This window comes from Amblyraja radiata, chromosome 29 (assembly GCF_010909765.2).
Source record: "Amblyraja radiata isolate CabotCenter1 chromosome 29, sAmbRad1.1.pri, whole genome shotgun sequence".
Lineage (NCBI taxonomy): Eukaryota > Metazoa > Chordata > Chondrichthyes > Rajiformes > Rajidae > Amblyraja > Amblyraja radiata.
The window spans coordinates 19849157-19859156 of NC_045984.1; the positions used below are offsets into that span (position 1 = coordinate 19849157).

At 45.5% G+C, this 10000-nt stretch overlaps 1 long non-coding RNA gene across 2 annotated transcripts in view; it reads left to right on the forward strand.

Moving 5' to 3' along the window:
* LOC116989429 overlaps nt 1-10000 on the forward strand; it is a 94523-nt gene that overhangs the window by 6366 nt on the left and 78157 nt on the right. For both annotated transcript variants that reach the window (XR_004416244.1, XR_004416243.1), the window contains exon 2: nt 2808-2859. This is a non-coding gene — a long non-coding RNA (uncharacterized LOC116989429). The remainder of the gene's footprint in view (nt 1-2807; nt 2860-10000) is intronic.

A 10000-nucleotide genomic window follows, 5' to 3' on the forward strand; every position in this document is an offset into this window, starting at 1 on the left:
CTCTCTCTCTCTCTCTCTCTCTCTCTCTCTCTCTCTCTCTCTCTCTCTCTCTCTCTCTAATAGCAAGTGTCAATGATCCGATATCTATCTCAGTGATGTAGATTGAGTTATAAATATTGTCCCCGTGACTCCAAAGGGAATTGTTGATAATCTTCAACTAGAGAGGACTGTGGTTCACCTTTCCATTTAGGTTGCATCTCCAGTGGTGCAAGGCTATCTCAGCACTGCACGAGCAACAAAGCAAGGCCTCTGCGACAGAGTTTGTGCCTGCATTTTGTGTGGCCAGCCTCTAGAGTGGAATTTAAATCCACAATCCCCCGACATGGCGAGGAGAGAACTGTATTACTCAACTTTTTTTAGGATATGGAGGGAGCTATCGGAGGCCCTGGCCCAAACAGGGACAATGTAACTTAAAATATCAGCTTGTATTTCTATAGCACCCTTTAAGAACATGGAAAATAGAACAGTACAGCGTAGGAACGGGGCGTTCGGCCCGAAATAGTTATTCCAATCTGCTCTGCGAACACGCGATCCATACCTGTAAAACATTTAACATTGTACAATATCTGAATCGCGACTATTGAACAACTCTGACCCTGGACCATATAGGATGCGAGGACAAATGTGGAAAAGCTTGGTCAACAAAGGGTTTTAAAAATGTCTAGATGGAAGTCATAGATGCAGAGAGAGGACAAGACAAAGTCCCGGTGTAACTCAGCGGGTCAGGCAGCATCCCTGGACAACATGTAGAGGGGACGTTTCGGGTTGAAAACATCAGCTATCCATATTCTCTAGAGATGCTGCCGGACCCGCTGAATTACTCCAGCACTGTTTCCTTTAGTCTATTAATCAGCATTAGCAGTTCTTTGTGTGCACGATGCACAGAGAGGGTTCGGTGGTCGGGACCAGGATGATAAATATTGAATATTTAGATGCGACGTGGATGCACGTTGGTGCCAGGATCTGTGTTTAACTAATGGCGTTACTCCAGGGTAATCTATGAAGGATCCCAGCGATGGCGTGTTCATCACACGCTTGTGTTCTGATGCATTCCACCAATGGGATGGCCATTTACTTCCTTTAGCTCCTCCCTTCTATTTCTATTTCCTCCTCGGGTGAAATTGCCAACAATCGCTGCTCCCTATTCGTGGAGACACCTCATAGTTGGTATGGAGGAACATGATGCTTGGTTACAGAGGCACAGGTCAGGAGTTTCCAAAAGACAAGAGAGTTTAGGAAAGAAATTCCAGCGCTTGGTGCTGACGGTTCTGCCGCAAAGGGGGAAACTTTGGCTGTGCGAGGCGCTACAATTTGATGCAATCATCCCCTCTGGTCCATGTGCCCCATCTGCGAACGCACCCATTTCTCCATTCCTCCTTCCTTTCCGTCCCCTTCCACCTACTCCCCTCCCTATGGCTTCACATGTCGCTCTTCCATCCTTATCTCACGCTGTTTGTCTTTTCATTTCTAGACCTGGTCCAACTAACTACCAATCGCACCCCCTCCCCGCCACCCCCGCCCCTCCCCTCTCGTATCCCTTTATCATTCCGCCAGGTTTTGTCTCGCCATCATCTCTCTTCTAGCCCCCCCCCCCCCACCCCACCCCCCCCCCCTCCACTACAACCAGTCAAAAGAAGGGTTCCGTCCCGAAACGTCGCCCTTCCATGTTCACCAGTGATGTTGCCTGATCCATGTTCTCCAGAGAAGCTGCCTGACCCACTGAGCTCCTCCCACAATGTATTTTCAACAATGAACCAAGCGCTGTGCAAATCCCAATAGACATGTTACCGCGGAAGCAACTCGGTGGCCTTGTCGCTTGGCATCAATATATTTCTGACATAATAATAATCACTGCTGGTCAACAACTTGCCTCTGCTGCAGCTCCGCAGGTCGCGGGTGAGCAACGCTCCGAGTTCACGTTATATCCCGTTGACTTGAGCTTGTATGAGGTTGACTTTACTTCGATACAGGGGAAGTGCAGCACTATTCGAGGCCACTGCTTCCCAATGACATGTTAAACTGAGGGCCATTCCTGCAGACAGATGTGAAGTATCCCCTTGAAGAAAGAGGTGCCCTCTATCCTGGTTAATATTTACTAATATCGACCAAACCTGAGACCAGATGACGGGTGTCGACCCGGACATTCCCCACACACATGCCGCCCTGACCCACCGTGTCTCTGCTGCAGCCTATTTATTGCTCCGGGTTGCAGCAGTTGCCGCCTCTGGCCCCGACAGCGGATGATTTGGGACATGATCACATTGGTGTTTAGCTGCCCGCAAGGTACTTCTGTTTTCTCATTCCAACAATTATTACTTTTTCAGAAAGTTTTCCCTGGTTGTAACATTTGTGGCAGGATTTGACCCGTGATCCGTACTATCTAGACATGTCTTTCTTGGCACAAAGCAGGCGCCCAGTTTGCTTTTGCCTGGGCGATTAATCGCGGGGCCTTCCACGCCTTGATCTAATTGGAAACCTCCGTGAGAACAGTTATTGAAATAAAACCCAATCCGCTATCCATGTTGCGTGATCCACGCCACCTCCGTCTCAGCGAGCAGCCAGGGGCAGGGGGACTACCCGGTTTGTCTCTTTCGCCATTGACTGGATCTTGCTATGCAGACATACCCTGTTGGCCAGGGAGGACCACAAACTCCCTGACAGCATCTTCCTGACTGCGAAGACCTTTGGGGCATCCGGGGACATCAACAGAGGCGCAATGTAAATGCAACGGCTTGCATTTACATCTAAAAAGCAATCACTGAAATCAAGCGACGAGGCCAAACTAATCTGGTTTCATTCCGTTTCAGATATTCGGCATCCACGAGGAAGGACGCACTGTTTGCGCAGGAATCCTGAAAGGTAATTCCTAACTTGTGTATAATGAATATTTAGCTCTGACCATTGATGTGAACGCCCATATTCAATTCCATGCCCGGATCCAGTACCCGGTGTAACTCTAGCCCCGGGGGAGACTTGGTCAGTCTTGGCACGGACAGTGCGATTGTTCCCCACAGCAGCGCGCCCGAAATAGACCAGGTATAGTAGAGGAATGTGCGACCCAAAATGTTTTGTCTCTCCGGTAAATAAAGGAAATCCTGAACCATGAAATAAGAGTCGGGTGCAAGATATTAGGTGAACACAGGTAGTGGGTGAAGCGTTTTGAATAAAAACTTATTGGCTGTAAATTAAAGGATGAAGGTTGTTCGGTGAACGATATTGGACGAAGGTTTTTGGATGGAAAATGTATGCCCCTGTCCCACTTAGGAAACCTCTGGAGGCATTGCGCCCCACCCAAGGTTTCGTGCGGTTCCCGGAGGTTCCCGGAAGTTTTTGTCAGTCTCCCTACCTGCTTCCACTACCTGCAACCTCCGGCAACCACCTGCAACCTCCGGGAACCGCACGGAAACCTTGAGTGGGGCGCAAAGTCTCCAGAGGTTTCCGTTCAGGTTTCCTAAAAGTGGGACAGGGGCATTATTGGGTGAAGGTTATAGAGTAAAGATTATTGGCGAAAAATCATTGGATGAAAGTTTATAGGGGGGAGGTTATTAGGTTAAGGCTAAAGAACGGGTGGATCTAAGTTGCTACATTCCACACCTGTCCCTGCGCTCAATGGACAGGACGGGGAACTGATCAAACGATGGTTGCACAAACTCCAAAGGGTCGAATTGGACGATGTTTAACGACAATTGTTGGACAGTCTGCCCAGCCCCTGAAATTGGTTCTCAGAGAGGTAAGTTGATGTACATTGCTGCAATGGTTCCTGTAGTCAGTCACCTTCCCCGCGACTCCAAATTTCGTGACCCACCCCTCCCCATGGGCTGCAGGCTCCAGAGATTCGCCGCCCTGTGAGAGAGGACACTTCTACACACCTCGCTGTTAGATAGATACTTGTTGGAAACAAACCTTAAACCGTACAAGCGCATGAGCGATCCGCGGGGCCGCTGACACTGCTTGGGAGAATGCAGTACCCGGTCATTGATGCATTAGTTCTAAAAGAGTCAAGAGTGTTTGATTGTCATATAGTCCGGCCACGGAACAATGAAACTCTTACCTGCAGCACCATAACAGGATTGTAAACACGGCACACATAAATAATACACAATAAACAATAATCAATAAATTCATTAAATGGATAACGAGAATATTAGTGCAAAAAGAAACCCAATGTGCTTAACACAAAGACAGTCCATGGAGATTCAGGGCTACCTTCGGCATACAGCGCGGGTCCACCATTGACACAAATACATGTGCTGAACCCTAGTGTGAAAATCGTGTTCACGGCACTCGGGGGAAATGCAGTAACCTCAGTCACACATACTCACCCACTCACCCGACACTTATGAGAGAAGTAGAGACGGAGGAGCAGATAGACGAGAAGAAAGAGCGAGAGCAGAGAGAGAGAGAGAAGAGAGAGATAGGAGAGGATATGCTCAGGAGAGATAGAGAGCGCAGAGATAGAGATATCTGAGCTAACGCGGCCTCTCTCTCTATCTCTCTCTCTCGCTCTCTCTATCTCTCTCTCTCTCTCTCTCTCTCTCTCTCTCTCTCTCTCTCTCTCTCACACACACACACACACACACACCCACTCTCTCCCGCTCTCTCTCACTCTCACATTTTTACACACTCACTCTCTCACGCTGATTTTCTCTCTCACGTTCACACTCTCACGCACTCACACTTTCACACACTCTCTCACACATTCTCTCACCCACTCTCACGCCCTCTCACACATTCGCACACATTCTCACACATTCGCACACATGCTCACACACACTCTCACGCACTCACTGACGCACTCACCAATGCAGCCTACAAAGCAACCTGAATACAGCTTCCAATGCAGCCCCCCTCGCCCACCTCCCGTCTCATTCTCGACGCCTCTGCAAAAAATTATGCTACATAATGATGAACCCAAATCAAGAAATCAGTGGTTCAAACTGAACAAACCCTGCCAAGGTTAGCGGTTCCCTGAGCGGCAGCTGAGTTAAAGTGCGAGCAATTTGTATTTAAGAGGGTATTCGATATAATAAAATATTAAACTTCACATCTAAATACCCAGGAATATGATTTTTTTCAGGAAGTAACACTGATGGACACGAAAAGGAATGAATGTTTTGCACGTTTTTATGATGGAATCTCGTGTTAAAAACTGAAGATCCCGGTGTATCAGTCTCCCGCCAATTCCCGCGGACAACTCACTCCTTGGGAGTCTGTTGTTTCCGCTCCCTATTCATGGTACGAGAGCAAGATCCCAATCTCCTTCCGGTCATCTATCACATTGGTTATCTGAAAACTCTGTACCTTCCCCAATCCATCCCTCTATTTACCCGCCTCTGTGGGACAAGTCTCCGCACCTTCTCCGTTTGCCTATGTGTCCACCACATTACAGGAAGTCTGTGGTAGCAATATGGAGAATTCGGAAGAGATTCACAAGAACTTCCTTGGAATGGAAGGCTGTAGTTATAAGGAGAGATGGGATAGGCTGTGCTTCTTCTCATAAGACATATGAACAGGCTTCGGACATTCGGCCCAACGAGTCTGCTCACTGGAACGTAGGGAGCTGAGGGGTGAGCTTTTAGAAACATATAACATTACGAGAGATGCAGATAGGATAGATAGTCAGAATCTTTTTTTTTCCAGAGCGGGGGAGTCTATAACTGGAGGGCACAAGCTTAAGACGAGAGGGAAGAAGTACAAAGGTGACTTATTCACATCGAAAGTAAGTTATCTGAAATTAGCTGCCAGACGGGATGGTAGGGGCAGATTCAATTTCAATGTTTAAAAGGTATCTGGACACGTGCTTGCATGGGAAAGGCAGAGAATGCAGACAAGTTGGATTCGTGTGGAAGGCAGCACGGCTGTGACAGGGTATAGGGATGTGGAAGGCCCCGTTTCTCCAAGGGAGAATTGGATAACTATGATTTTATGATCTATCTCGTTATTGTTAAACTGTGGATCTTTCCGTCCGTTTCAAGGTTGTTTTGCTGCTAATGAAAACGTAGTGTCTCTGCCATTCATCTAAAATCTAACGTGGCAAAACCAATCCAACTGCTTTTCCTCCACCCGCATCCTCATGGTGAAGTCTCAATTCTATGCACAAGGCGTAGTTTTCTTTTAGATATTAGGATGATGGAGGCGATTGATAAAATAAAAAAACAGCAACGCACAAACGTGGCGTTTCTCCCGCATGGGGGGTAGACAACACCAACACCCTTTCCCGGCAATGTTCAGCCATGCGATATTTCATCTGCACAGTCGAAATATTTAAACTTTGCAACGTTTCAAGCTGCAACGTTGAAAAGGCAACATGCAGATTTTGCAATATTCACAACTGCAATATTGGAGTAATTTCCAGACTGTGCAATATTCAAATTCTGCAACGCTCAGGCTGTAAACAGATCTAACTGCACCAGAGTGAAATTTGTCACTCCTCCTCTGCGATATTCATTCTCGGTATCGTTGGGACAGCAATGTCCAAGCCTGGCAATATTCAGATTTTGAAATGTTCACATTATTTCATATTCCTCTGCAATATGCCACTCCCGCTCATGTCCTGGAATATTCAGCCTTTCAAAAGCCCAAATTTCCTGCCATCTCCTCCATCTCTTCAACCTCGCCGCTCAATCTCTTCAGCATCACCGGCCTTTGATTTCTCAACATCAAATTAACACTGGCAGATTAAAACCTGCTCTGTCGTGCCAACGGCTCGACGTCACCAAGCTGTGCCTTTACAATGTGTTTCAGAAGGAACTGCAGATGCTGGGAAATCGAAAGGTACACAAAAATGCTGGAGAAACTCAGCGGGTGCAGCAGCATCTATGGAGCGAAGGAGATAGGCAACGTTTCGTTGCCTATCTCCTTCGCTCCATAGATGCTGCTGCACCCGCTGAGTTTCTCCAACATTTTTGTGTACCTTGTGCCTTTGCAATGTTATGCCGAACGTTGAACCGTTTCGTGGTGAAACTGCGCCACGATGACTTTGCACCTTGGCTCTGAGTGAAATTTGTTTTGTTTTTTTGTGTGAAATGGACATTTCCTGGTTGGCAGTGAGTGACTTCATCCTCCTGCCGTTTTAATCGTGGTTGACTTCAATTATATAAAATAGGGCACGAAATATTATTCATTGGGTGAATCGTATCCATAGTCGTTTGTTCCGTTTTGAAACAAATTATACATGGATACTGTGATGATAATTGCACTCAGTTTATAATAAGCCCATTATGTGGTGTTATACAGCTGATGGCATAGTTTTAAATCCATGTGGAAAAAAATATAATCCCTTGATTTTCTAACAAAACAACTTGTTTCAGAATGTGCAAACCATTCATATCAATTGTATTTATTTTAAACGTTGTTTTACGTGGATTCTAATTCAAGAATTGTATTTAAGAATTACATATCACAATACGCCACCAATATTCCATTTATAAACATATTAATTTTCGCAAGGCCAAAGCATAGTAAAATCTGCATTGCAGATGAATATTAATTCAGATGCTTGCACTGTTCCTGTTTCCACATCATTTTATCTTCAGTAAGTAGTATAATGCTCTGTTGCTTATGTAGAAATATTTGTTACACTGCTTCAAGAAATGTAGCCAGGCCTGATCAACCCATTAGGTTGTAGAAGATGAGTACAGAAAAAAATCCGACTTTAAATATAATGTTGGTTGTCTTTTTGTTCGGAACCGCGTGTGTTGACTGTGGTTACAGTATCTATGGTTACTGAAATTAATATTTCTGCATGCCCCCGCGCAATGTTAAAGGCAGCAGACGGAGGCCGAGAGATTCAACGTGACTACTGCAGGGGTTAGGCAGCAGAGAGACTGATATTATTAGAGCCCTCGACTGTCTATATGTAAGATATTGTAATAAGTACTTAATCTTGTGGTATGTGTGTGAGCCTATATATATACACACACACGTCAAAATATTACATACTCTTACTATATATATATGTCTCTCTCTAATATATATAATATATATATGCGTGTGTATGTGTGTGTATATATATATATATATATATATTGAATTTTATCTTATATAAAATATATATATTAAATAATTAGTGACTGGACCGGCGAAATTTAAATGAGCCAAGCATTGTACAAAGCTGTTTTTTTTGGTCGTGGGTACTTTTAAGTAAAGCAGTGTTAACTTCATTGAAAAAGTGCTCACTGAATTAGTTTTATTCGTTTTCCATTATATTTTTAGCCTGGCGCAACAGATTCGGTATAAAGGTGCCCTCCCATTAAGAGTGAAACGTACAATCGAAGCAGTCATCACAAAATCACTGGCATTCATGTATACAGACTAACACGCCAGCCTCAGTCACACGCTCTCTCTGCCACACATACACACAAACACCAATATGCATACATGTAATGTACCTACATGTAATGTACATTCATGCCATCACACACACACGCACGCACGCACACACACCATCACAATTTGTGCTTTCAATTCCACTCACACAAAATGTAGCACACATATAATCACAAAGTCACCTGTGTTAACACGCACCTTTCACCTCGCATACATTCGCAGTCTTTACAAGACAATGCCAAGACAAGAGAAGTAATTCAGAATTGGGGAGACACACAAATATCAAAATAAAACAGACACAATCTCCCCTCTCGTACGATTTTTTTCTCATGAGCTTGTTTTTGTATTTTAATAAATAACAAGATAAGAGAGAAGAGTAAGGTGACAGAGTAAGATGGCTTCTCAGTTAAAAGAAAATATTGTTAGTGTAAATTAAGCTTTTTATGTGGAGAATTGTACAAAACAGAAATGGCTGGACGTTAGCGTCAGGTAGGTAATCACCTGAGAGAACAATACAAGATAGATTCCCGTCCAGGATCTGTCGAGTAATCGTTTTTTCCTCTTTTAATTTTAATGTTAATTTACAAATACATTTTTAAAAATCCACTTGCATGGTTCTTGGTGATGGAAATCTGACCCCGTTTCGAAGTTGTAGAAACAATGAGACACAGAAGGGGTTGGGAATGGGACGGAGGGAGTGAGAGCGAGGGGAGGGGAGAAAGGGTATAAGAAAACGGAGAGGGTAGAGAGAGTGAGGAGGAGAGAGAGAGGAGGGGGGGGTGAGGAAAGGGGGTGCGGCGGAGGGGTAGGGGAGGGGGGAGAGAGATAAAAGGGTTTGGTGATAAGGGGCGGGTGAGTGGGGGAGAGTAGAGAACGGGAGAGAGGGAGGGGAGGGTGGGGACGGGGTAGGGGTGGTGTGGAGGGAGGGAGAGCGTGGAGGGAGGGAGAGGAGGGGTGGATGTGGGTCTGTACTGGACTAGTTATGCGGCCGTGTGGTCAGCGCCATGCCGACCATCACATGCCCCAAATTCCACTTGGACCTGGAGTCGCTGAATCAGACCAGCGGCGATCTGGACAAATTGACTAAATTGTATTTACTTACATCCTTTATTTTTATCTCAATGTACTAACATTTCCACCTGTTTATTCAAGATGCAATGGGTGTTACATGGTCAAAGGTCCCGAAACGGAACAATGAAACTCTTACTTACAGCAGCATGACAGATATGTGAGCATAGTACTCTGTAAACCTCATAGTAAATAACAAAACATATATATTTTTAACCAATTTACTGTTCACACATGCTTTTATCATTTGCAAATCTATTCTCTGCCTCTACTTCCACGTGGCCGCGTAGGCTGGTGGATGTTTTCTTGTGGTTGGGCAGCCTTGCTCTACAATTACAGACTGCGCACAGCATCGTGCTAGCGGCCACTCTGCCCTGTAGCTACTGTGGGCCAATGTCCCCACAGCCCCACGCCCACACGCCCACACAGTGACAATTGGAGCCACTTCACAATCTCCAGTATTCGTGCACAAGGCAGTCCAGTGATGACACACACCCACGGAGGCAGCATTTCAAGCATGAAGATCCCTCGGAGTGAGTAGACTGTGCGGTTACAGAGTCCAGACAAAGGCTGTTCCAACTCCCGCTCAAGGTACATTCTGTTT